The 27,359-nt window shown below is 35.9% G+C and overlaps 1 protein-coding gene across 1 annotated transcript in view; it reads right to left on the bottom strand.

The window, feature by feature from the left end:
• Positions 1–21,534, bottom strand: part of BAZ2B (bromodomain adjacent to zinc finger domain, 2B) — a 110,603-nt gene extending 89,069 nt beyond the window's left edge. The window contains exon 1 of the mRNA XM_008563981.1: positions 21,475–21,534. The gene's annotated coding sequence lies outside the window, so the exon portion shown is untranslated. The remainder of the gene's footprint in view (positions 1–21,474) is intronic.
• Between the last annotated feature and the right edge of the window lie 5,825 nt (positions 21,535–27,359).

The following is a 27,359-nucleotide window of genomic DNA, read 5'->3' as shown; positions in this document are numbered from 1 at the left end:
TTTTTTTTTTTGGTCTCCTTGGGTTATTTCAAGATTAGAAATTCTTTCTTCTACTTGCTGTAGCTTGCTGCTTACACTCTCAACCGTTATTTTTGTTTCATTGAATGAGTCTTTCAGTTCCAGGAGTTCTGCTACATTTTTTTAATGGTACCTCTTTCCTATCCTAGATTGTTTTTCTCATTTAGCTGTGGTGTCTAAGTCTTCTTGTATCTCACTGAGTTTCATTAATATTGTTACTCAGAATTCTCTTTCAAACATTTCAACAGTTTCCTGTTGTATGGGATCTGGTATCTGAGAATTACAAATTCCTTTGGTGGTGTCATTTTTGTTGTTTGTTTGGATTTCTAGTATCCCTATGTTGATGCCTAATCATCTGGTGGTTACTTCTTCTATTAGTCTGGGGTGGCTTTTGAGGAAAGAGACTCCTTCCTGTAGATTTGTATATATTGCCTGTTGGGTGGGATGTTTTAGTTTTGGTTCCAAGTAGACTCAGTAGTTTGAGTAGCTCTGGGTAGACTCTGTTGTTCTGGGTAGACTCAGTATTTCTGGGGAATGCTAGCAGCTATGTCTATGGCTGGGGGATGCACACATGCTAGCTGGGCCCACACAGGTGGGTGGGGGCTGTGTGGGCAGCCAGGGTGGCTGGTTCCACACAGGCAGCTGGATGGCTGGGCCCATGTTTGTGGGTGGGGCCACATGGGTGGCTATGATGGCTGGGATAGTGCAGGCAACTGGATGTTTGGGGCCACGTGGGTAGCCAGTGCAACTGGGATCATGCAGAAAGTTAGATGGCTGGGCCCACACAGATGGGTGGGGCTGCACAGATGGCTGGATGGCAGGACCCATGCAGGTGGCTGGGGCTGCATGGGCAACTGGGTGCCTGGGGTCAGGTAGGCAGGTGAAGCCACATGGACAGCCAGGCAGTTGGGGCTGCAAAAGTGGCTAGATGGTTGGGCCCACATGGGCGAGTGGGGCCCTGCAGGCAGCTGGATGGCTGGGCCCAGGCAGGTGGGTGGTGCCATGATGGTGGCTGGGCAGCTGGGGTCACATAGGCTGCTGGAAGGCTGAAGCCATGCAGGCAGCTGGGTGGCTGGAGTTGTGCAGGCAGCCACAATGGGCTGTGCAGTAGGATGCACTCGCAGGATAAACAACTGTGCAGGAAGAAGGGCCACAGCTCTGGGACTAGACAACAGCACATGCAACCTCTGTGGTGGTGGTGGCAGACCATGACAGCAGCTAGAAGAGGGTTACTGCTGGGAAGTGCTCATAGCTGAGCAGATTCTTTCCACCAAAAGTTAGAACTCCTCCTGGCTGATCCTGGCTTGGGAGACATGGTGGCAGCTGAAGCAGTAAGCCTCCTTCTCATCTACACCAGTCTGCTTGTCTTTTTGTGTTCCACAGGGTCCTCACCTGGTTCCCACTGCTTTCCCATGCTCTTCCACTGAAGCTCTCCCCTTACTCGCCTATTTTTGTAAATAAAGTGCTATTTACTTCTGTGTGAGCTGTGACTGCTTTTGCACCACAATGTCGAGTTATCATAAACACACTTGAAATAAATGGAAAAAAAGAGGCATCTCCATGGGAACCGAACTCAGCTGCAACCAGGCATGCCGCTGCTGCGTCAGTGCCCTGCCGTGTCAGTGCCCTGCCGTGGCCCTGAGGCAGAAGCTGGGGGAAGCCAAACCCAGCTGCAACCAGGTAAAGAACACACCAAAATCAGCTTTTCCATGCGGATAGCCCACCATAGCCACTGCAACTGCCACGGCTACCGCAAAAGTGGCTAGTCGCTATGGCAATAGTCACAGCCACTGTGAAGATGGCATGTCAGACACTTGACGGCATTGACACAAGGAAAGTAACCTACGGAGACCCCCCCCCCCAAAAAAGAGGTCCTCTCTCTCCACAAAGCACAATCCAGGGTAACAGAAGAAACATCTGCTATACAATAATAGTGTAATAGTGGGGGACCTGAACACACCTCTCTCAGTACTGGACAGATCACCTAGGCAACAAATCAACAGAGAAACAGTTAATCTATCAGAAGGAGAGAACAAATCTATGGTTATTAAAGGGGGGGAGAGAAAAGGGGATAGGGAAAGATTGGATAAGGGGCATAAATAATACGTATGATTTGTAATAATGAATATGCTAATAAAAAAATAAAAATAAATAAAACCCTCAGAACCAAAAAAAAAAAAAGAAGCTATAAACAAAAACCAATGGAAATTTTAGAATTGAAAGATGCAATAATCAAAATAAAAAACTCACTGGATAAACTCAATAGGAAAATGATGACAAAGAAAGACCAAATGAACTTGCAGGTAGATCAATAGAACTGATCTAATATGAACAACAGAAAGAACAAACATGGAAAAACAGTTAACACTGCCTCAGGGACCTGTGGGACAAAAATAAAAGAATCTTGGAAGCAGAGGAGAAAGGGTATGGTGCTAAAAAATTACTTTAAGAAACAATGCTTGAAAACTTCTCACTTTTGGTTAAAGACAGAAACTTAAAGAATCAAGAAGGTAAGCAAACTCTAAAGTGGATAAATCCAAAGAAAAATTGAATTGTAAACAGAAAAAGAAATTTTCAGCTAAGTGTACCACTTTCACCAAATGAATTCAAGTATTATCTTTTGGGAAAGAACCAGAGAAACATCAATTTATTTCCTGATAGTAAGCTGAAACTTGGAATTATACTGTATTGCTTCTCTCCTATTCTTTCATTTCAGTCAATGTCAAAAACTGACTTCTTACACTGCTAATTGATTTTTTCCTAAATTTATGAAAATATTTCATAAATGTTAGGGTCTAAAAGAATATATAACAAAATCCCATGTTTTAATTCTTTTTGTGAATACTAAATTTACTAAGAATCCTTAACTGTGAAAAAATCCATCAAAATAAATGTGAAATACATAGATGAAACATGTAAGATAGTCAAATCTCTTGTCATACTTTTCAATCCAAGCCTTAGAGAGTGGTCCAATTATTTTATACAAAATATTATATTCCGAAATCCAAAACAACAGAATCTGCTCAACCTCCTGGAATTTTACTGTCATGGGTGTGACCCATCTAACCTAAACCAAATCTTAGTATTATAATTTCATATTAACAGTTCATGTTAATTCCTACAAGACTGATAATCTCAAAAGTACACCTTGAAGATTTTAAAGCTGATATTTATAATCCTTTTTCATAGAAGATATAGAAAAACACATGAAGAAATTCACATTTAAAACATTAAATTGTGGGGCCGGCTCAGTGGCACACTCGGTAGAGTGCGGTGCTTGGGAGTGTGGCGGCACTCCCGCCAAGGGTTCGGATCCCATATAGAGACCAGTCTGCTCACTGGTTGAGCGTGGTGTGGGCGCGACACCAAGGGTCACGAAAAAAGACAAAAAGGGGAAAAAAAAAACATTAAATTGTGCTTTGGCTAAGCACACTGCTGACCTCTGGAGCTCTGGCATACATCCCTGGTTGGCTTCCACTTTTCTCAGAGGTCTCCATAAATGAAGGCAAGATTAGTAACAAAATGTACCTATTAACATGCTTTCTGACATTACTGGCCTTGACCAGAATGCATGAAGACTTTCTCCAAAATAGCTTTTCCAGGCATGTTATGAAGATCTGCAAATAACCCACAAGTTTGTAGGAATTTTATGGCTACTATTAAGTTTATATAAATTTCAACTGTCTAATATGTCTCAGGGTCATATTAACCTTAAAAATAATTTTAAAAAGAGGCTCACAGAAAATTTAGCCTAGTCCTATCAACACTCACAAATACCATGTCCTCCCCTCCTTCTAGGTGGTTATTGATATGTATAACTAGGCTTAGAAAATATGAAGTTCAACTAAATTGCTTACAGATTTAAAAGGTGATTTCAAACATTGCAAATGTAAGTAATCGTGTGCATTTCTGATGTTTAATGCTTTCTAAACCAATGATTGCTAGTTCAACATGGCCTATCACTTTTGCCACACCCCCCTGACATCTGCAACCCAGCCTGGCTATGACCAAGCCACTGCTGGAAGTCCCCCAGTCTCCCCTGTGGAAATGAGGGGGTTGCCACAGGCCTCATTCCCACCCCTCCTCCTTCTTCCTTCTTCCACCACATTTCATTCCCCTTTCCCCCTCCCTCTCCCTCCCAACTGCTCCACAACATTATAGAATGTGAAAAAATAATATTAATAAAACAAACAAACAAAAACATGTCCTTATCGATTAGAAAGCAAGTACAAATGATTGGGAGAAAATTAACTCTATAATTGGTGAATATTAAATGTCATCTGTTAAAGGTTATAGAATTTTAGAGCTCTAAATTTAAATTTTCCACAACATTACTTTAAAATTTCTCAACACCAAACAGACGTCAAAATTTTCTAATATTTATTATAGCCAGCTGCTGCTAGAGATAGCCACTATTACTATCCTAATTCATTTTTTCATTTTTTTCTTACTTAAACTGTCATCTAATTGTCCCTTCTCTCTTTACAAACCAATCCTCTGAAAAAAAAGCACTGTAATCACATACCTACTCTCTCACCCTTCCCCATATTAACAACAGAATTAAGCACATACCACATAGAATGTCAAAGTCTTAAACTTGTGTTGAGCACTATGGCATGTTTTGTTGTTATTGTTGTTTTCCCTTAACCTTGAGATAACAGATGATTTTTGTCCTATCTCTCCTGTATTTAGGACCAGATGAGGAAATAAGTGGTTGGGAAGAGGAGCTGGGGGATGGGGTGGAAAGAGTGAGGTGGGGAGGAGGAAAAAGTGGGGGGAGGGAGAGAATAGGAAGGTAGATTGATAGAGAGATAAGATTTTGGAGAGAGGCAGCATCGCTGATTGACTATCAAGAAGAAAAGAGACCTTTGCCTTGATGTAATTTTTAAATAATGACAGTTTTCATGAAAGTAAAGTTCTACCCTCCACCCCCATCCAGGAAGTAGAATTGTCCATGACCCATTATGCTTTCCCTGCGCTTCGCTCATGCTTTCTCTTTACAGACAGTATAATTCAGCAGACAGGACTTCTTGCTGTTGAGGGAATTCTTGTCCCTTAACTTAACAGTGGGCCATATGACCCTATTCCTGTTGTTAAAGCTGTTTGAGACAGACATTGCAATGAGACAATGGCTGGCCAGTGTTAGTTACCTCTAAAAGATGCTATTATCTAATCAGATTCTTCCTGATACCATATAGATATTTTAACTAATAGAAACAGGGGAAGTTGTTGCTGAGATGGGAGAACAGTGAGGCTGTGGGCTTAAGAATATATAAGTTAAAGAAAAGTAGGTTGGGAAAAAAGATGGAAAAGCACATATAGAGAAGCTGAGTGGACGTGATAGAAAAGATGAGGGATGAGAGTATGGCTAAGGTTCTTTTCCTTAGACCTGCCTTTTTGATTTTTTTATATTCCCTGAGACTTCTCTGTAGCTTTCCAAACACCTATCCTTTTGAGTTTTACTTGAGTTTCAGTGGGTTACTGTTCCTTGCAATCTAAATAATCTAGTAGAAAACTTCCTAACAAATGTCATGCTTATTCTTCCTTTTTCTCATCTTTGCTCTTACCATTTACACCACTAAGATATATTCTGATTTTCCCTTCAAATAATCCAAGTACTGTACTCCTTCAAATATAGGCCCAAGAGTCACTTTATCCATAAAGCTGTATATGACTAATCTTAGGCCACAACTTCCCATCTTTGAATTATAGAGTACTTGAGATTCTACCCAGGAAGCTGCTAATTACATTGGCTTTTTACTGCTCTGCATTTGTTTTATGAGTTCACTGTATTATTCACCACTCAGTCAGTATGTCTGTTGAGACTTAGTTTCTGAATCAGTAAAGTGGGATTATTTATACTTACTTCAAAGAACTATTATAAAAGAGACGGCCTACCACACCTCCTGCTAGGTATTTTGTTCTTATGGCTTTGGTGAGGTGAGTACAGAGAAGAAAATATCTTTATTTTCTTCAAACTGAAGATACAACGGTGGGAAACAGCTCAGTAATAGTCAACATTATTTCTTTTCTAAGTTAAATGTGAACAAAAATAAGTTTAAAATGTCAAAAGGATTTTCGATTCCAAGCAGATTTCCTTCAAAAGTAAACCTGAATTGATGTCCAAGAGTTTATTATTCTATCCCATCATGCTGGCCCTCAAAAGTGTATCATCTTTACTTTAGTTTTAGATAAGACTATAATTTACAGTTTTGTTTTTGGATAGGAGTAACATTTTTATTTTAGTTTCTAGATAACCGAAAGAGTAAAACTGCTTTTTCCTAAGAAGTTAATACATAATTTTAAAAACTGAAATAGTAAAACTGCTTTTTCCTGAGAAGTCAATACATAATTTTAAAAAGTTCATTACTCAAAAAATTAATTTTGCTTAGACTACAAATTTCCTTTTTTCAGTAATTCAGGGACAAAGTTTTCTCCTTTTTGACATTGATAATCTCCAAACGTCCATTAATAGTTACTATAATTCCTTCCACCATTCTTTTAACTATAAAATATAAACAAATTATATATTAACTTATCCTTTCAAATATGCCCCATCCATTTTCTTCATAATCTTTATTATTTTGTGAATTGCATACACTTTTCCATGTCTTGCTGTATTGACATGCCCAAATATTAATGTAATATCCTTTTTATTTGGAAGAATCAAGACCCTCTGTGACAAAGCTCAGAGAGAAATTAACTGCCTTCATAATACAAGGACCTAAGTATACAACCCAAACATGTCTTAACATGACCTACATTAAATACATGAAAACATCATTTAACAGTTAAATACAGCGATATAATGAATGTAACTATGAGCCAAATTTCTTTTAGTATTTCTGCAAAGTAAAACAAAGTACCAACTCAATAAAATCATTCTAAAAGTTAGCACTGAAATGATTAAAAATTTTTTGTAAGAATCCTTTATAAATATATAGTAATCAGCTTACTGATTACTAAAATTAATGTAGTCTAATGATAGAACCATGTATACCTACTGAAACTACAAAACTGTATGTACTTTACATGCTCATCTAAATACTCTATTCCAAATGTCCAAAAGTTAAATATATTTGGGTTCCTCGAAAGGCTAAACATAAGAGTTACCATATGATCCAGCAGTTCTTCTCCTAGGTAGAATTCTACTCCTACTCTTGGGCATATACCCAAGAGAAATGAAAATGTGTCTATACAAAAATTTGTATGTGAATGTTCATAGCTATTATTTGTAATAGCCCAAGAGTGGAAGTAACCCAATGGCCATCAATGGATAAATGGATAAATAAAATGTGGTATACAATGAAATATTATTCGTCATTAAGAGGAATGAATTATTGATGCACACTTCAACATGAAAGAACCTTGGAAACATTACACTAAGTGAAAGAAACCAGTCACAGATGGCCACATGTTGCATGATTCCATTAATATAAAATGTCCAGGAAAGGGAAATCTGTAGAGACAGAAAGTGGAATAGTGATTGCCTAGACCTATAGGTAGGTTGGGGGAAAATGGGGAGTGAATGCTATTCGGCAGGTTTCTTTTTGGGATGATGAAATGTTTTAATTAATTGTGGTGATGGTTGCACAGCTCTGTGAATAAAGTAAAAAACTAAATTGTATATTTTAAATGGGTGAATTTTATGGTATGTGAATTATATCTCCATAAAGCTGTTTTAAGAAAGAAAGAATATTTGGATCTCTCATTGATAAAATGCTATCTGACAATGAATTCTCTTTTGAAATTTTAAAATCAGTATTCTCAATTCTAGACTCTATTATACAAGATTGAATGTAGAATGTCCCCTGTATGACTTTTCATGTGTTACATAATGAGATGTTAAGACATGAAATCAAGTCACTTACATAAATCTCTCAGGCACTCATACATTTAGTTAATCTTGCATCTTTATGTTTTATACATATATATATTTTTTTAAAAACTTGCTAAAGCCATATTAATTCAGTTTGGGGACTAACACATTTATTCAACATTATAAATACCTAAGTACTTGCCAGACTTGTTCCACAAACTCATTCCAATAGTCCCATGACTGCCCAGATTTTTATAAAAGATGGATTTAATAGAGATAAATAAGTCTGAGATTCTAAACTTCATAAACTATTCACTCTTTTTTGCTGATTCTGCTGCCTGAATATCTTTTCTCTTTTCCCGCCATTATCTTAGGACAATCCTAAATCAATTCTTATTGGAAATGCTGCAATAGGCTTTGATGGAATTTGGATGTGTTGTCCCCTCCAAAACTCATGTGGAATTTTGATCCCCAGTGTGGCAGTGTTGGAAAGTGATTGAGTCATGGGGGCGGATCCCTCTTGAATGGATTAATGCTCTCCCTGGGTAGGGGCATTAATGAGTGAGTTCTCACTCTATTAGTTCCCGCGAGAGCTTGTTGTTTAAAGACCCTGGCACCTCCTCTCTCTCTCTCCCTCTCTCTCCCTCTCCCTCTCTCTCTCTCTCTCTCTCTCTCTCTCTCTCTCTCTCTCTCTCTCTCTCTCTCTCTCTCGCTTCCTCTCGCCATGTGATCTGCTTGTACTGCCACTTTCCGCCGTGAGTAGAAGCAGCCTGAGGCCCGTGCCAGATGCAGCTATCCCAGAATCCTAAGCCAAATAAACCTCTGTTCTTTATAAATTATCCAGTCTCAGGTATTTCTGTTATAGCAACACAAAATGGACTAAAACAGCCTTCTAAGAGTTCTCTTTGCTTCCTTTCTTCCAATCCTTCTCCACACATCCAATAACTAAACAAACTACATATTAATTTTTCAGTTTATGAAGTTGACAAATGTTAGCCAGGCAGGCCTACACATTTCCTTTAATCTATCACTCTAAATTCAACAAAAAATATTAAAGGACCAGTAAGAAGGACAATTAGACATATGCTTGGCAATCATGATGCTAGTTTTGAACCCACTCTCCTGTATCCACTTGATTCTACTCACCTTCTGTCATTCCTACCAACACTTCATTCTTTCTCATTTTTCTGATTTGATAGTTCCATTTGTTATTTGTATAAGACCTTGGCTTCCCATGATAACTATTTTGATACCCTGTACTAACTCTAATGTTTCTAGCTGCTGTGTTGAACACCCTCAACATCCTTGTTAAAGTTAGTACAAAGTAATCTTTACCCTGCATTCTAAGTCTTTCATCAGTTAACCCAATTCTACTACCATAACAGTAAAAAATAAAGTTACTTCATCCTTATATTGAAGCAGTCATTACCCTGTTATAGTACAAATATCAGCTCATTCAAAATTATACTTTTTGCTTGTCTATAATTTTACACTTAGTTAAAAGCAACACATTTTATCATTGTTTATATTTGCTTGTTTTTTTTGGTTTTTTTTTTGTCTTTTGTCTTTTTCCGTGTCCGGCAACGGATCGCAACCCTAAGTGTTGCCCCCGTACCGGACCGGGGACCGGCAACGGGATTGCAACCCTTGGTGTTGCTCCCGCGCCTCGCTCAGCCAGTGAGCGGGAACCGGTCTGTATGTGGGATCCGAACCCTCGGCGGGAGCGCCGCCGCGCTTCCCAAGCGACGCACCATCCAGTGCGCCACCGGGCCGGCCCAGGTTGCTTGTTTGTTTTAACTATTTTACTCTTTTTATTCTGCTCATTAATGATGTGGAAGAGGAACATAATGGAACGGGGGTACCACCACAAGGCTCCAAAGAACCAAGGGTGCAAACCAGTCTCTTCCCACTTTCCCTGTCTGAGAAAGGGTCTCTAAGACCCAGGATAAAAGTGTGGAATGTAGTTATATTGACCCGATTTGCTTCTGGACCTTTTCCAGAGCTTTACTGTCCAGTTGTCGCTGGCAAATGATGACAAGGCAAGCGAATTCCAAGTCCCCACCCACGACGGCCCCTTCAAATTTCCAGAGTAAATGTTGCTACAACAGGAGCTGAGCGGCAGCTTTTGAACTCATTTCTCTTAGACGAGTTGTATGCGATTTTCTCCACACACTCTGGAACCATACTCTGAAGTGGTTTGGGCCTGGAAATGAGAACATAGAGCGTACTCTTCTGCCACCGCAAACTCTTCCACCAGCCAGCACTGCAAATTTGAGGTGCTCACTGGCAGCTTCTCTTCCTGCATTGGGAGGCTCTGCTTGGCAGAGCTTGACGGTGAAGGCGCCGAGTAATAGCCGAGGTGGTAGCCCTTGGGGAGACCATGCCTCTCCACTCCTGCGAACGTGGAGTGTTCAGTGTTGCACCTGTTGGAACAGAGGAACCTGCTTGACTGGCCTAGTGCCTCCCTCCAAGCACAAAGGCGGCACTCACTCTGCAGCCCTCCCAGAGGCTCCAGGTCAGGGAGGCGAAATGCCAGGGTTGTCTATCAGTGCAAAGCCTCTATGGACGTGCCCGTGGCCACAGCGAGAGAAGCCCATATGCATTTTTTGGCTAGGAATGTAAGGTGCCTCTGTGGGGCCCACCAGGTCCTGGAGGAAGGGCCAGCAGGGGCACACAGGCCTAGCACCCGCACACCTCGACCTCCACCCACGGAACAGGCCATCTTGCCCTGCTTTTTAAGTTTTCTTATCCAGCTAAAAAAAAATAAATTTCTTTTAGGTGATTAGGGGTGTTCTAAACAGCAGAAAGGTGTAGCAATAACATATATAATAACCACCCCCATCTCATCTTCATATCCCCAAATAAAAGGGCAATATAACAAGGATAAAAGGAGCACTGGAAATAAAATGGCCTGGATTCCATTTCCAGCTATGGTACTAATCAATAGCATCTGACACTGGGCGATTTATTTAACATCTCTGCACCTAAGTTTTCCCTATGCTTACAACTCTCATTTGTAAAATACACCAGCAATACTTTTGTAATTCTTCTCCTATAAGTATAGTCCAAAATGTTCAAATGTCTTGTTATATCACCTTCTCCATGAGGCCTTCCCTGGTCATACTATTTAAATATCATCATACCGCCACCACTACTTCTCCTTAGTACTTATTACCATCTAAAATACTACATGTATTTTACTTATTTCTCTTATTTATTGTCTGTCTCCCCACAAGATTGTTGACTACTATATCTAGTTGGTTTATTTTAATCTAGAACATTCCTAGCACACAGATGTGTTCAGTGAATATTTGTTGAATGAATGAATAAATTAATGAATAGACATCTAAGAGAACTTCTCCAATCCCAAAAAGTCATTAACCTAAGAAAGCAAATCAGAAAATCTCTTCAAATCTAGTTAAGTAAGTTGAATAAAATAAACCAGTGTCTATACTTTGCTTTAACTTTTTCTAAATATACTATAAACTTGACAATTACAGCAAAAGCATCAATCTTGATTAGTACATTTATCGTATCAGTCAATAAACCTGACTTGCAAAAATGTTGTACAGATCCTTCTGATGACAGATACATGTTGGCATTCAAGCCTCTTCTCTTAATTTTAATAAACTATTGACACCCTAAAATTTAACTTACCATGCAAGTAACCATTTGTGGCATAAACTCTGCTTTTCCATATTTATACCAAAATTTTCAAATTCACTGAAGACAGGGAGTTAGGCTCTGCCTACTTCACTTGTGTTAGTTAATTTTACTTTACTCAAAACAGCAAATTCCCTGAGGTTGGTCGAATCACATATGGTTTATGAGTCCCATATTGAACATCTCTCTCTTAAGACATATACTGGAGTCCCAAAAAAGACAGGTAAATGAGGTTCCACTCAGCTTATACAGTAAAATATTTTTGATATAAATATGAAATACTATACACAAATATAGAACATTCCTCTATCAAAGTTTCACATTAATTTGGTTCTGTTCAGCCTGTAAATGTAAGCTATATTTTATTTTATTTTTTTATTGTTATGAATATTCATGAGATACAAATTACCAGAAATTGCTTTTATCCTCTGTGTCCCCACCCAATTGTCTCCCAACCACCCTTCCCCACTCAATCTCCCCCCTCTATGTAAGCTATATTTTAAACAAAGATGTACAGAGCAATTCTCTTTCGAAATTTGCCTTGGTATATAGAACTTTATTTACAAAGCTACATATTTATTATACAATCACAATCAATTTTTTTTTTTCCTTTTTGTCTTTTTTCGTGTCCGGCAACGGACCGCAACCCTCAGTGTCGCACCCGTCCCGGACCGGGACCGGCAATGGGATCGCAACCCTCGGTGCTGCGCCCGCCCCTCGCTCAGCCAGTGAGCGGGAACCGGTCTGTATGTGGGATCCGAACCCTCGGCGGGAGCGCCGCCACGCTCCCAAGCGGCGCACTGTAGCAGTGCGCCACCGGGCCGGCCCACAATCAATTTATTTTAACTCTTGATGAACAAGGAATAATATTATGAAAATGATTTATACAATATCTTCAGATAAAAGTAATAAGACCACTACAAATAGAAGGAGTCATACACTTAGAGATAATAAAAATCTTAATTTAGAATCTAGTGGAGCAAAGGAGTGTATGATTAATTTCATAGCAGATGAGAATTCCAGAATAGTGCCTTTACGTAGTAGGCTTTCAAATATTTACTGAGTGTTAAATGTGTTATTTACTTCATAAAAGAATTTACCATAGACTTCCTTTAATATAATGATTATCAAGCCTGGCTGTATATTACAAACATCTGGGGGATCTTTAAAATATATGTACCCATGCCAAGGCCCATCTCCAGACCAATTATATCAGAATCTCTGGGGCTTAGGGTTTAAGCATTAACAGTTTGGGAAGCTCTCTAGGAGATGCCAGGGTTGAAAGTCATAGTGCTATAGTGCTTTTAAAAGCTTCAACATTGCTGGATTATAATAAATTTGAAGTTCAAATTAAAATAGTAAACTAATGTTCACTGCACCAGTGGTTTGGTATATAATATTAAGGGTTCTATAAGACTGACTAAAACAAATGAGAGAGAGAGAGAGAGGAGAGAGAGAAATAAGAAAGAAAGAAAAGATCTGCTAATATGAGGTGGTAGGAGAAATTAAGATGAATACAAAAAAAGTAGGAAAAATACATAGAAAGCTTGGATGAGAAGGCCTCTTAAGAAGAAGGGATGAAAATGGAATTCATCATCATCTTAAGGTCCAAAAGCCAAGTAGGAAGTTAAAAGAGAATAATTCATACAAGTAACTGCAGCTATATATAAATGGAGCTGCTATAAACTGGAACGACAACCAACAACTTGAAAGATAATTGGCTTTACTGTTAGCGGAGGCTCTAAATAGGTACACATTGCTGAGCTAAGTGTATAATACATTAAAAACTACCTAACCTGTGTCCAGGTGAACACTCAGTATGGGAGGTGACAAGGACGGGTGTGAGAACTCCTGGCTATCCTCCTGTCCTAACAAAGACAAAGAAAGCTGAACCAAGGATCTCTCCTTTCCAAGAGTGTCCTGCTCTTCCCCAAAAAACTCCTATAAAGACTGGCTGGTAAGATTGCTATAACTAGAGTTAGTCATATGGAAAGGAGGTAGGGAAAAGAGGACCTCTGCCCCTCCAGAAAAGTTTCTATAAGGATATGTGGCTACCTAGGAAAGACTCTCTATGTACCCATGAATCCTATACTAGGTAACCCTTACCAGAGTCCATCACTTCTTGAGGCTCTACTTTATCCACATGTCAGAGGAAATCAGGGTGATGATGGGGGAACTGGACCTACCAATGGAACCTATTACCCCAGCTATGCAGGAGATTTGAGTAATATGCCATATTACACTAAGATAAGTGACTATCCACAAAGTTCAAATTCAGTATCATGTCTAAGGAATTATTATAAAATAAACACATTTGAACAACAGATCTTTATTAGGCAGTAAAGAAGAAAAGCTTCCTAAGAGGGATGACGTAGACTTCTATCAGCTGTTTAAATAGAGGAATAGCTCCTGGTGCTTGGGCAATAACTCCACAAAGAACCAGATAGGTCTGGTCTGGAAAAAAACCCAAACCTCCAGTAAGGATACTATTAATTCTTAGGCCACAGCTGGAAAAAGCTCAGAAAAGAGGGTCAGCCTTTCAGAAACTGTGTATCTACTAGAAGAACATGGGCCCAGCAGGGAAACACCATTACCCCAATGTCTTATTCTCCTCTCCCCACTTTTTAACACCCTAAAAACTTTCCTTTTGGGGTCAGAGATAAAAGAGAGTACTGAACCCTCTTCCATTCTCAATAATTTGTGTCACAGGGTGAGAGGAGAATAATAGGAAAAGAAAGAATCAAGCGAGAAAAATCTAACAACTAAGATCCAAAGAGGTAAGAGTCCAAAAATTGGCACTACTGGTAGGAATGATAAATAACCCATCACTCACATTTAAGCCCCCTGTTTTATATCAGCTGTAATACTTCGCAGGACAGGCCAACAGAGAAGTAATGGTACCCCTATGTTATTTAAAGTATAGTAATAAAAATTTTAGATTCATGGATAGTTTTTGTATTGTTTTACTACATGAAATGTAGAAGCCCAGGTTCTAGAATAGAACCTCAAGAAATGACAAGAATAAAATTAATCAGACAAATGATAAAATTATGTCTAGAAAGAATATTAATTCCAAGTTTAGGTAAAAACTAAACTTGAAAAGGTGCTTCTTCCTAGAGAAAAGCAGTGGTCTCTCTAAAAACAATTTCATTTGAATTTCACATATAATAGTCCTAGAGGGTTCTAAGGCATTAAGTTTATTTGAATGTGAGTCTACTTGTGTCTCAAGGATTAATTTGATTTTGGAAAATTAGATTTGTATTTCAATCAATGCACTAAGACACTAGGAATCAAATTAGATCTAGGATTCATTTGAGACTTTCTACTATATGAGAAGAAATCTAAATTGAATGATAAACATAATCTAAAAAAGAAAAATGAGAAGGGACTAAATGGGTAAGAGTTAGTTATACTAAAGGTACAATTGCTTTTTAAAAGGAGGAACATAAAAGTTTTAAAAAGTGAGGTTCAAAAGGGACCATATTGTCTCCAACTGCAAGTAGTATGTTTTGAAATAAAAGTAGCAGCATTACATATTTGATTTCTACTATGAACAATATATTACACTACCTTACAAATAAAGACTCCAAGGACTAGGGTTCAGTAGTCCCCTGAAATGAAAGGGAAAGGTATTTCCCCAAAGGGAAAGGCTTTGGTATTTTCTTACCCTCTTTAAATTTTCTATTTCATGGTCTCGTTGACACCTTACTTTCTTGTCAGTTCAGCAATGCCACAAAAAACATTTAAACTGATTTATCTAATTATTTAATTTGTATTCAGGAAGTTATTCAAAGTATTTAGTCCACTATAATTCTGTGCTCAATAGACTATTGAAATTTTGCTGTCAACCAAGTGGAAACTCATTTCCCAAAAGATTTCTCCAAGTTTAACCTTTATTAATGATTTAAACACCCCATAATCTCATTCTTCCATTCCTACTTTGCTGTGGAAAAACTCTCTAGACTCAACTCCATATTAAAGCAACTTGCCTCAGAGGTTTGCAAGGAAAAAAAAAAAAAAAGATGGGCTATCTATATCAATTTTCTCAAAATTTTCAAAGCCCCTATGCATCAAATATTGTGAACACCCCTTGATGAGAAAATGATTTAAACACCCCATAATCTCATTCTTCCATTCCTACTTTGCTGTGGAAAAACTCTCGAGACTCAACTCCATATTAAAGCAACTTGCCTCAGAGGTTTGCAAGGAAAAAAAAAAAAAAAAAAAGATGAGCTATCTATATCAATTTTCTCAAAATTTTCAAAGTCCCTATGCATCAAATATTGTGTACACCCCTTGATGAGAAATGTAAAGGAAACTTCCAATTAGTCTTCCTTTTATTTCCAGAAATTATTCTCTGATGTCCTAAACAATATTCTCATCAGGATGATCCATTATTCCCATTATTACTGTCTATTTTCTTATTGAATCCACAAGTATAATTCATTGTTTGTGGGTTTGTGATATATCCTCCCTAGGGAAATTTGTAATTAGGTCCAAATGTTTCCCCATTCCAATACTGCTTGCTCCCCATTTCCTAGGTCCTATGACCTTATCAAGCCAACGAAATAATCCCTGTGTTAGTGGTCCCTCACTGATCTATGAAAAAACAGGTAAACATTGTTCTCCTAATTCACATTGAATTCTAGGATTTATACTTTTAAGAGTTATCTAAAAATGCCAACTTAAATGACTATTGTCTGCTCGCTCAGACACATAAAATATAAAATGTTAACATATATAAAGGGAAATAAACTAATATAAAATGAAGAATATATTGGGAATATATTCCAGTTAGACATAATTGAGTGATTTTATCTTATAACGCAAAAAAGGCAACTAAAACATATCTTAAAAAATGGGCAGAAATACACTAAGTTACACTAATTACTTGTGAAAACATCTACATCTATCCTTTTATAAAAGAGTCCCTAAGGACTGAGAAATCCAAATTCGATGACGATGTCCCATAAAATATTACAGCAAAACTGGGATTCCGTACAACCAAAAGGCTTAATTTTTTTTTTAATTCACTTTAAGAGGTGGCTCTTTATACATACACATGTTCTCACACATAACACATATGGCTTTCTGTTTCTTTTCTTTCTTTTAAGAAAAATATCTGATATGCTAAAGCCAGTATTCATTCAGCCTAATCTTTTACATATTTTATGCAGTGTAATAGAATAAAATTAATGCTTGATTCAGCTGCTATGGAAAACAGTTTGGAGGTTCCTCAAAAAGCTAACCATAAAATTACCACATGAATTGGAAGCAGAGACTTGAAAATACCTGTACACCTACATGTCCATCAACAGACGAATGGACAAACAAATGTGATCTACATCTACATAAATATACCGTATTTATTTTACATATATATGTATGTTGTGGATTGAATTATGACCCCCAAAACTCACTGGAACTTGAATTGTGTCCCCCAAGTTTTATGTATTAGAAACTTATCCCCCACTGTGACTGTTAAGAGGGTGGGAATCCTGTTGTGGTAATTGAAAGGTGGAGCCTTGAAAAACCACATAAAATTTTGAGAAATATATCAAAACAGCAGGCTTAAATTTGTACGTTTATAGAATTGAAATATAAAGGCTAGGTAAAGTTTCTACCCATTCCCTTAGTATATGCTTAAAATGACCTTTTAGACTCATAGGCTATTTTAATCTGTAGTAGTTCTGTTTTTTTTTAAATTGGCATTTTTTTATTTCTATAACATGTTTTTGTAAAAGTATTTTTCCTACAGTTTGTCTGAGTGACTTGTTCTTAAATGTGTCTTTAAAAATACATCATAAATGTAAACAGTATTAACTTACACAAAATTTAAGAAATAACTATTTTTTTGATCCAAAAAGCAAAAGGTTTAAGTTTTTAAACTATGGCACAATTACCTCAGAAGTAAATCTGTCTCAAAGGACAACTATTTTTCTATTCCCTACTGAAGTAGAACAACTTGTATTCATTTTTACAATGAAAATACCCACTGGCATCTTAGAGATTATTGCTATTCCAATCAGACACAGATATTTAGCAAATTCGCTTGCCCAGAAAACAGCCAAAAAAGGGAAGGAAATAAAAATGGTCTCCAAGCTGACAAAATACATGAGTTAAAACCCATTCTTCATTAATTAGAAAGTACTTATGCCCTTAATCTCTGAGGTTTTATAATTTATATGATTCCAAAAAGCTTGGGTTATAATTCCCAAGGTAACAGCATATTAGAAAGAGGAATAACAATGACGATGATAGCAGTTGTAAATTAGTAAGCACTTATGAAAGCACTACACATGGGGAGAGGGCCAGGAGTGAAGGGAGTGTCTATAACAGATAACTGTGCTGAAAGCTGTGTAGGAATTCAAAAAAGACCAACAAATGGCTTGACTCCATGATCAAGAATCTACAAACCTCATGGCCCAAGTGTATCATTGTGTTACAATACTAAACGATAACTACTGTTCAAAAGGATAATTCCTTGAGACATCAAACAGAAGTTTAAACCATTTTTAACTTTAACATCATACATTTTGGAATCTAAAGACCTGGATTTGAAGCCTGACCCATCACCTAATATATCAATGACCTTAGGCAATATTAATCTCCCTCATACTCACTTTCTCCAGATGCAGAATGGGAATATTATTTACCTTACAGTGCTGTGGTGCAAATCAACATATGTAAAAGAACTCAATACAACTCATGAATACAGTAGTCACTGAAATACTCTGAAAACTTGACCACTCAGAATTATTTGTTCTTTCAGATAAATAATTTTATAATTTTTTAAATGTTATTACTTTTTAGATGTTTAGATGTTACTCTAGTTAGCAAATACGTAAATTAGATAATGCCAAGATGTGTTTAGTACATAGTGAATGTTCTCAAATTTCATTACAAACCACCTCTTTGACTAGATAAATCCATTTCATCCTTCAATCCCAATTTAGATTGTATCTCCTTTTTAAAGCCTTCCTACATCTCCAGTTGCATATCTACTAGACATTTCAAATATACCACATCTAAAACCAAAGTCCTCATTATCCATCCCCATCCCAAACCTGCTTCACCTGAAAACCATTCTCATCTCACAGCTGACAGCAACACCATCCTTCCAAAGGCTCAGCCAAATACCTTACAGTCTTCTTTTCTCCTCTTTTTCTCATATCTCACATCTAGTCCATCAGGAAATCTTTTTTTTTTTTTTTTTTTTTTTTTTTTTTTTTTTTGTCTTTTTGTCTTTTTTCGTGACCGGCAACGGATCGCAACCCTCAGTGTTACGCCCATACCGGGCCAGGACCGGCAACGGGATCGCAACCCTCGGTGTTGCCCCTGCACCCCGCTCAGCCAGCGAGCGGGAACCGGTCTGTATGTGGGATCCGAACCCTCGGCGGGAGCACCGCCTCGCTCCCAAGCGGCGCACTGTAGCAGTGCGCCACCGGGCCAGCCCCAGGAAATCTTTTTGATTGTACCTTAAAAACATCTAGAATTTAACTGCTACCAACCCACTACTTTCTCTCACTTAGATTACTGTAAGAGCCTTCTATCTTGTGGTCCATGCTTTCCTATAGTCTATTCTCAACATAGAAACTGGAGTGATCCTTTAAAAATACAAGCCAGACCTACTGAAAGCCCTGCAATGGTTCCTCAAAGTCTCTACAGTGGTCTGTAAGGCCCTACATGAATGACCTTCCCACCCATTACTTTTTACAATACGTCCTCCTACTCTCCCGCTACCTCACTCTATTCCAATCACGATGGCCTCCATTCATTCCCTGAACATACTAGTCATGTTCTTCCCTCATGGTCTCTGCAGGAAGGCTCTTCCCAAAAGTATCCACATAGCTAACTTCCTTGGTCTTTGCTCAATATCACCTTCTCTGTGAGTCTTCCCTCAGCTCCTGAACCCTATCATCACCATATCCTCCTTATCCTGCTCCTTTTTCTTTACTCCATAACACTTATCGCCTCCTAACACGCCACATACTTTATTTATTATGTTTATTGTTTATCGCCACCCCTACTTTATGTTCCATAAAAGCAGAGTATTTATCTTTGAAAGATTTACTGATATTTCCCTTGTACCTAGAACAGCACACAAGAAATGCAAATGAAATATGTAAATAAAATAATATACTGGATATCGCTCCTTTGTGCCTTTAAGTATCCTGTGCTTACCTCCACTGAACTAGTTATCACATTGCACTGCAACAGCCTGTTAATATTTTCTGCCTCTTCCACAAGACATGAGACAAGAGATTTTGTTTTGCTTTCTATTGTTATTGCCTGTACTTCATTATAGTGCGTGATACTTAGTAGGTACTCCATAAAATTTGATAAATTGATGAAAAAATAAAACCATCTAAATCAAAGGTATAAGCACTTTACTATCTCCAAAATATAAGCACAATGCGTAAAGGTATGACACTGGAGACTGAGTTTTGGATTCTGAATTCTATTAGTGTTTTTTGTCTGTCTGTGGCACTTACTGGCTAAAAGATCTTGATCAAACTATTTAAATTCTCTACAACTATTTCCTTATCAATAAAAATAAAAGTAGTAATGGTACCTATACCTTATATGATTACCACAAATAAATTAGCCCAGAGGTTTGCACAAAGTGAGCATTCAATAAATGAAATCTATTACTTGTAACTATAAATTAAAATATAGGCACTATTACAAGTTTTACTTCGATACCTTGACTAAGCTAAAACATTCACTAAACATAATCTTTAGAATCTCCTTAGAATGCAGCAGTAATTTATGTTAAAAATCATTGAGTTATCTAAATAATTTCATTAAGAATTTTGCAAAAGAATTTTAATTCTCTCAACAAAAGTGGGAATCTATTTACATTATCCCAGAATATTTTTTAATATTTCTAGATGTTAGGTTCTATAACCTTCTTCAGTAACTTTCAGTTTTTAATAATTTTATGTTTTCTTTTATATAACAGAAACACCTAATACTAGAGGTTAAAAATTAAACATCTTGCTATGTAGATCACCTACACTTTATAGGCCTACAATATATATACACATTCTTCCCTCTACTTTAAATAATCTCATTTTCAGAAATAAGCCTTTGAGAAAGTTAAATAATTTTAAGTATATTTGCGACTCTTTACTAAGTCACGTCTAAGCTTTCTACTTCTCATTTTATCATGTATCCAACACAATGTATATTCCTTTGGTAATGTCATATTAAAGACTGAGCAAAACTAAGAGTTCTATCCAAATTAAAAGGCCAGTGTAATGGTATTTTAAAGCTATAAATTTTTTCCATAATTTCTCTGTCTATTGTGACTCCTAATGTTTTCCTATCTAGAGTCAGTTCTCCATTTTATAAAATACTTGTGAAATTTGTCTTCATAGTTTGTACTACCATAAAGAAATAAATATGCACATTTTACCTAAGCACTCATATGGATAGCAGACAAGAAAACTGAGGTAAGCCGTTTAAATGATTGTCCCAAGACCACAGATGGAGTGACTGCCAGCTTTAGGATTAGAATTAAGCTGGATCTTTATTCCCTTCTCATATTCTGAATACTTAACATTATTTTTATATCACAAGGATCTCTTAACTAATTTAAGAACAATAACTTAATTTAATAATTAAAAGAATTATCAACATATTATGGCAATATATGTAAACAGAATTAAGTGTCAGCTTAATATAATTTATCATTTCAATGTCTTTTAACATAGCTAATTTCTTTAATCAAAATCTACAATAAGTATGAGATGACTGAATTTAAGATAGCAAACAGAAATACTTTTTCATTTAAAAAAAATCTTGCAAACTTAAAACAGTAGTTTCTATTCTAATTGTAAACTTCAACTTCAGAATATATTTATAAGACATATTTCTATGAAAAGACAATGATAAAACGTAAAGAAAACACCAAAATACTTTTGCATTTACAGGAGAAGAAGACATACAGTATAACATTAACAGCTTACTGTGGAGAGTGGGTTTAATCAGGAAGTAGCCATTATCCTTTCGATTCAGAGCAGTGACAGCACTTCAAGACAACAAGCCGTGATATTTTTCAGTTAAAAGGCATGAAAGAATACCTACTATTGTGTCCTAGCTTTCCTGACCCCAAAGGTCACCAAATGTCTTTTATCAAAAACTATCATGAAAACATAATCCAAGTAAGCATTTACAATGCTCTATTTGTTGAAACACCTAAAATCTACCTAACACAACCTCTCTTTCTCAGTTACTCACAAAACATGGCTGTCTTATTCAGAGATTAGCAATTATTGTAATGAGATACTGTCGGAGAGGGTCAAATAGTACTTCCTGCAGTTTACACATCTTGATTTCCTGGTAAACAAACTGAAAGACAGGTGGAGCACTTAGATCACCAGTAAACACGAACGCTCACGTGACAATACTAAACCAGGTAAGGTTGATGTCTCAAGTAATCGTTCTTTACTTAATTGTTTTAATATCAAAACAGACAATAAAGGAAAGAGTTGTCTTTCTTTCTTCCTTTTTAAAGGAAGGTTTATTCCTGAAATGCATAAACTGGCAGTTTATAATAAGGAATGCTTGAAAACTGACACTGTTTAAGCAGGTTTCAAAAATTAGTTCTGGCAAATAAACTGTAAAACCAGGCAATGCTAACAAGATTTTAAAAAACAAGTAAGAATAACTGTTCAAAAACCTGCTAAATGTAAAGAAAAGATTAAATTTGAACTGCTTCAAGAAAGTAGATGAAAGAAATTTCAGAGTTATAATAAAAGATGAAAATTAAAATTTTTAGTAGAAGCATAGTCTATTTTTATTAGGACAACCTCCTGCAAAATAAGACTATACTTTATAATTTATGTGGCAATCTTAGAAAAAAAACCGCAATCATTTGAATCAAAAAGTTTATATAACTTGAAGCTATTCCTACATCATTTTAAACTCAAAATATTTAATTGTGAGCATTAGGAAAAAAAATTGTTAACTTGAAAACTAAGTTTCCTTGTCCTTAGTTTTTATCCCCCAAATTGCTGGGTTTTTTTGCGCTCTGCAATTTCTGATACAGCTGAAATGAAGGTTTATTTAAATTAAATGTGGGTATAAAACAAATAAAAAATCCGACTCCATCAAAATGATAAACTAATTCACTATTTTAAAAATATCTAGGTAATTTTAAAATCTGCAAAATTTGCATTGATCTTAAAAATTCTATATTTACTAAGGCCATGCAAGTGTGTCCTAACTAGTATGAACACAGTATGCTTTAATTTTAATGCCAGGAGCTCTTAAAAACCCTTTTAGAACAATATAATCAGGTCAAGACATTAAAGTTGTACTACTTAAATTAGGTTTATATTTACTCAGTTTGCAAAATAAAGTTCTAATGCACTGAAATATTAAACAAAACAGAACAGAATGACAATAAAATCAATAACAACAAAAATAACAATAAAATCAATGACAACAATAATAACAAAAAGCACCAAACAGATAAGACTGTGCCAAGGATACAGAATCTCAAAATAATGTGTCATGTCAAAAGAGTATGTATTCAGTATTGAACCACATCAATACAAACTGCAATCATCACTAATCACCACTTTTACTACAGTGACACATGAAATAGATAGCAAATTTTCAGAAAACTATAACTAAGTAGTTAAGAGTTCCAGCTAAGTTTCTTGGTCAAACTAAATAATTAAAATATCCTATAGTTAACCTGGAATGCAAAACATAGTGCTTATTTCCACTGCAGAAAATTTAAGATGTTAGTCCTACTACATAGGTAGCTTTGACTATGTAATTCATATACCAAAACAAAATAAAATTTTAAATTAGAAAATTATTATTTCAATTGTTTCAAAGATCCATGACCATCTTAATTTTCTATAATGGGTCAAATTTAGAGAATGATAAAAAGGTAAAGAGGTACAGAAAATTAGTTTGATATTTTGTTTTATTTAAAGTGACTTTTATTAAGAGTCAGAAAATTTTGGTATTAAGAGTTTACAATTCAGTCAAAAGGAAAGGGACAAAAACCAGGGTAATACACGCATATATGGCAGCCTATGAGTTAAAAAACGACTACCCCTCTGAGCTGACAAATGAGAAAATGGCATCCTTCCCTCCTCTAGAATATATTACAGCCCTATTTGTCCTCTCAGTCAGGCATTCTTGTGTAAGGCAAACTCAGCACAACCAACTGTATCTGGTGGTTCTGTACAGGCAAAAAGCCTCAGGAAGAACTCCCCTGCCCCCTGGCTAGTCCAAGAAGCCAGAGATCAGTCTTCCACGACTTCAGAAATACGTGGAAAATGAAGTGGGGAGGTAAGGGAAGGGACAAGAGGAGGAAGAAAATCTCCTACTTTTACCTGTCTTATACTGCAATAAATGTTATATGGTTATTTGTAATCCACCTTACTGCAACCTAATTTAAGGTGACTTATGGAACTATGAGTAATAATACAGAATGCCTTTAAAATATAACTTGATATGAATAAAGGGAAAATAAGAGGAAGGGAGAAAGATGAAACACAGGGTAAAGTTGGAACACAGGAATGCCTATCATAAGTTCTTGCACAAGTCTATGATGTGGGTGGTTCAGCTGTGCTTCCTAGTAATCAAAGCAAAGTGGGTAACAAGATCAAATTACAAAATTCTCATTCTCCATAAGATGTATTTTGCAAACAAGCTCCAAGCTTTTCCTAGTACTCAGAATTGAGAGGAATTTCTTTCACACTTTTGAATAATGCAACACTGGACCGCACAATAGTTTTCTCAACAGCATCTTTACAGAAAATTTTTTAAAAACTTCATATATAAGTTTCTTTTAACATTTCCTCAGTGCACGCCAGAGTTGTAACATAATGAAAGGTTACCCAGAAAATATGCACTCTCTCTAGGAGTCTTCTGCCAATTTAATCTGGGTCTTTCAACATTCACTAACAATCCCCAGGATCTTTTGTTAAATTCAATCCATTTTCATATTCCAAGTTCATATTCCATTTTCTAAAAATGGGCATGCAACGGATAAATATGGTTCCAGATCAGGCAAAATAGAAGACACTGGTAGCTAAGTCCAGACACTTAAAATGGATTTCTGTTTTTAATTTAAGAGTTCCTCTTTTCATAGCACCTATACTCCTACTCAATTCAACAGCCTGGGTGCCTAATCTATGATGATTTTTATTCCTCCTCAGTTTGGTATTTCTAACTATGGTAGAGAAATCTGACTCTTTCTTCACATTCAGTCTGTACCAATTTAGATTCACATCTGCATACTTTGAGAGCATTTACTCTTTATGTTATTGGTGGGGTAAAAAAGACAGAGAAATTAATGTAAAGGGACTTTCCAATCTCCCATTTTCTTGTGCAAGAAAAACAAGGTTCACCATGGTAGTAGCATGGCAATACAGTATCCGGACTGAACACTAGTGAAATTTAACAATGCTACACTCTGACTTTCATGTGAGGTTAAGTAGGTAGTAGCAAATTATATCTTCATTATAATTGTGTTGGTCTCCTCTCTGTCTCCCAAAGATGCCAAGTTTATGTCCTCCTACCTTCCAGATTATTCTGTGTTGTTTCCCATTGCTTCCCCTGCCTCATTATCAGTTTAGTTCTCATCACTTCCAGGAAGCCCCTTTCTCAGAGCCTGACTATTTTGGCCCATAAAACCTCCTCTCTCTACAAGATTTAGCTCTGTATTACTCTATAATTATTTGGGGGTGGGGGGTTTCCCTTACTAGATCTTGAAATTCCTTCTTTTATATTACCCATTGTGAATAATAAAATGCTCAATATGTAGCAAATACTCTAAGTACAAATTAACTTAATATGGTGCATTAATAAACTGCTGTATATATTTATAATAGCTCATGTTTGTTCAACATAGCCAAGATATTTATTAGGATTACATCAAGATTACATCAAAATAGAAGTCAAATTTTTACCATATAAATAATTTCCTCATGGTATACAATCAACCCATATTTAATCAAACTTTGGACTTTTCTATTGTAAAGCTTGTCAAAAGAATTTCAATTGTGAGGACAACTTTTGAGAGCACTACCAAAAACTGAATATATTTTGTAAACTCTTGTCAGACCTCAAAATAGCTAAAATTAAATGACAATTGTGTCTGATACAATTTAATCCATATTTTACCTCATTACATAAGAATCATACAGCCTATTACTTTTTTATCATTAAATAAACTCTTCAATGTGTAGCCACTGAAATTTGTTATTTCTGAATTTCCTATTTTATGAAAACTCAAATCTTAGTATAGTAATGTCAACATACAATTTTTGCTATTGCAAAAGTAGCAGTCTTTAGATTTAGCATAATATGTATACTTCCTTAATATATTTTATTGTATTAATTATGAAAAACCACTCCTAACATTTAAAAATGTTAGAAAGCATATGCCTAAGTAGTTCATATTATCAGCTTAAGTCACTCAAGATTACAATCTATTCATTTATAAAATTATAGAATAATTAACATGGTTACATTATTAACCACTTTCTGTTTATTTCAGAGAACAAAAGTAGGAAACATATCCATAATATAAATTGAAAAGGCTTTTGAACAAATTTAACAACAAAAGAAAAGAATATAATTCAATTTTCGTTCTTTTCCTTAATAACAAAATGGAAAGAGTAAGCCAAAACAGCTACAAATGTATATATTTTCATTTTTGCAATATCATAGATACACACAGCGCCTGTGAGAATACAATATTCATTTTGCTGCAGAAGAACAGACATTGCATAACAATGAGATTTGCTAATGAAATCAACCATCAACCCGAAATACATATGTATTAAACCAAGACCTCAGTGTCATTTTTTTACAGTTTGTTCTTTTTTTTTCATTTTTTTCTCAACCTTTTCAGTATTTTTGTCCTTTATACTTTAGTATTTACTGGTGAAGCAAAATGAAGACTCTTAATATTATAGTGTATTGCTTTTTATTCATCACTTTTATTTTTAATATAAATTCCAATTGTTCTGCTTCTATCAGCACTATTAATGTATCTTTAGAGAAAAAAAAAAATCAATGGATGCTACCAGAAGAAACAAAGGAGGTTTATTTTTACAGAGAATTGTTGAATCAGGTCCAAAAATTTTTATCACCATTTGACATAAATTCCATATGAAAACTTTAATTTTAAGGTGAATGCTTACATATTTAATAAGAAATAAGAAAATAATAATAAATATATTTTTAAGTCACTCTTGTAACAATATAATGCTTACAGCAATTTCTACTATTATTAAATAAAATAACGTAGGGCTGATACTAGCTATTAACATGAAAATTATTCTAATGTTTTTTGATAAAATCATAATTTTTCCCAAAAAAAGTTTTACTGTTTTGGTCTGCAAATGTTGATTACAAATTTCCATTAGTCAAAAATAAGTAATTCTGAGAATTCTTTTAAAGATCTGTGTTTTAGTTAGTATAATTTTCTATAAAAGCAAAAAGACTATAAAAGTATTTTATATTATATCTCTTAAAGAAAAGTATTAATGTCCCTTCAGAATTGGTTTATATCCTATCGAGTATAAGCCATTTAACTAAATAACGACATATCCTATTGTCTGTCCATTTACACAAATTAGGTTTTCAACTCACCTGTGCTACAAATAAAATTAATAGCCTAACCTCTGTGGTATATAATTGCTACTAAATCATGATAATAACAGTTAAAAAAAAAAAAAAAGAGCAGTACTTATACCAACTAAAACAGCCAAAATCAAACAGAAGATTACGCTTCCTATTTTTATTTATTTATTATTTTTTTTTTTTTCCCTTTTTTTTTGTCTTTTTTCGTGACCGGCAATGGGATCGCAACCCTCGG

Source organism: Galeopterus variegatus, unplaced genomic scaffold (assembly GCF_000696425.1).
Source record: "Galeopterus variegatus unplaced genomic scaffold, G_variegatus-3.0.2 Scaffold178, whole genome shotgun sequence".
Lineage (NCBI taxonomy): Eukaryota > Metazoa > Chordata > Mammalia > Dermoptera > Cynocephalidae > Galeopterus > Galeopterus variegatus.
The sequence above is the reverse complement of the archived record's forward strand: the minus strand, read 5'-3'. Positions and strand labels throughout refer to the sequence as shown.